The sequence below is a fragment of the Elephas maximus genome, chromosome 17 (genome assembly GCF_024166365.1).
Source record: "Elephas maximus indicus isolate mEleMax1 chromosome 17, mEleMax1 primary haplotype, whole genome shotgun sequence".
Taxonomy (NCBI): domain Eukaryota; kingdom Metazoa; phylum Chordata; class Mammalia; order Proboscidea; family Elephantidae; genus Elephas; species Elephas maximus.
This window is the reverse complement of record NC_064835.1, coordinates 75,210,516-75,212,376: the sequence shown is the minus strand read 5'-3', so window position 1 is coordinate 75,212,376 and position 1,861 is coordinate 75,210,516.

The following is a 1,861-nucleotide window of genomic DNA, read 5'->3' as shown; positions in this document are numbered from 1 at the left end:
AGAAATTCCAATCCTTTGTGGACTAAAACATCTATAAAATGGAATAAAAATGTTTCAGCAATGAAAGTCAACTTGCTATTGAAGCCTTTAACTCTTTCTTAGTTAGCTCGCTATGAACAGATAATTGCAACAGGCTGAGATCAACAGTGTGTGGTGAATTGGATTCATAAAGATTGATCACCCCTTGCCAACACCCTTGACTAATCAGCAAACATCAACCTCGAGGTGGTTTCCGTAGTTTTACCACTGAGCTCTGCCCTGCACTCTCTCCTAGCGAAGGTATTGGATAAAAACAGAGAAGGTAAGGCCGAAAACTTTCAGAAATCTAGAGTAGACAATTAACATGTAGAAAAGCAGACTCAGGATTTAAAATCTCTCAATAGACGAAAGGATGAACCTAAGATAAGGCCTCACACATAAATTATCTACATTTTGGTTTACATGAACCCAGGCTGAAGGACCTTGACTTGGCAATAGTTCATATGAAAAAGAGCTGGTGGTTTTAGTGGACCACAACTCGGCACAAACTGTGCTGAAACAGAGATTCCAGGGGCAGCTCTGGCTGCAGGGATAGAAGTGCATGTCTGTGGAGAAGGCAGGAGGGTGAATCACACAACTGATGGAGCATGTCCATCTCTGGAGGGGCACGTCCAGCTCGCTAACATACACTGTTAGCATAGTTATAACTTAAACTATCAGCAATGATGGTGACAAACCAGAGGGCATGTAGAGGGAGGGGACATGGATGACGATGTAGCTGAAACCTTGTCACGTGAGAAACAGTTGAAGAAACCAAGGTTTTTACAGAGGCAGAAAAGCCATGCTGGTGGGACAGAAAGTAACCCTTAGAAGGACCGGCTCTCCCACAGTAGACTTGGACTATTGGCTTCTGCATTACCAAGGCCCAAAGGTGAAAGTTGCAGGGAAGCCAATTTCTACTGGATATAAGGAAGACCATTCTTCAGACCGAAACTGGTAACCCAACAACGGGTAAGCTGACTGTCCATGCAGCAAGTTGGCTATTGTAGTCAGTACTTGGGGCCAGTTGAGAGGCCTCCCTCAAGAATTTAGATCATAATGGGGATGAGCAAGAGCTGTTAAAGATAGGCTCCCAGGCAGTTAGGCGTGGCATTGTAATTTAGCGAACTGCTTTTTTAATTTGTGCATCCATGTTGATGGCTAGTAAAATTTAAGTCCATTTCAATGAGTCAGAGCCCCTCTCCCTGTGCTGAATAATCAGGCTTCTGAGACTGTTGGACAAGGGCCAAAGACTGAAGCTTGGCCACTTTAGGAGATTCCATCTGGGTACTGGGGCTGGGACTAGGGTGAAGCAAGGAAGGTGCCCAGAGCACAAAACTTAAGGAGGCACTCACCTTAGGCTCATGCAAGTGGAAAAACACAACAACACCCCCCCTGCCCTTAAGAGGCTCATATTCTAGAGCGGTGTTTTTCAAACTGTGGGTTGAAGCACACTTGCGGGTTTAGAAATCAGTTTACTGAATTGAGACCAGCATTTAAGGAGTATAGAAAATATTCTAAGGGAAACTAGATAACTGGGAACTCCTAAAAATTAAACACTTATGCTTATCAAAAAGACTTCACCAAAAGAGTAAAAAGAGAACCTACAGATTGGGAAAAAAATTCGGGGTATGACATATCCAATAAGGGTCTAATCTCTAAAATCTACAAAATACTTCAAAACTTCAAAAACAAAAAGACAATACAATTAAAAATGGGCAAAGGATACGAACAGATACCTCACCAAAGAAGACACTCAGGTGCCTAGCAGACACGTGTAGAAATGTTCACCATTATTAGCCGTTATACTAACTAGATGGTAGACAAGTGTCATCTCTGGTGA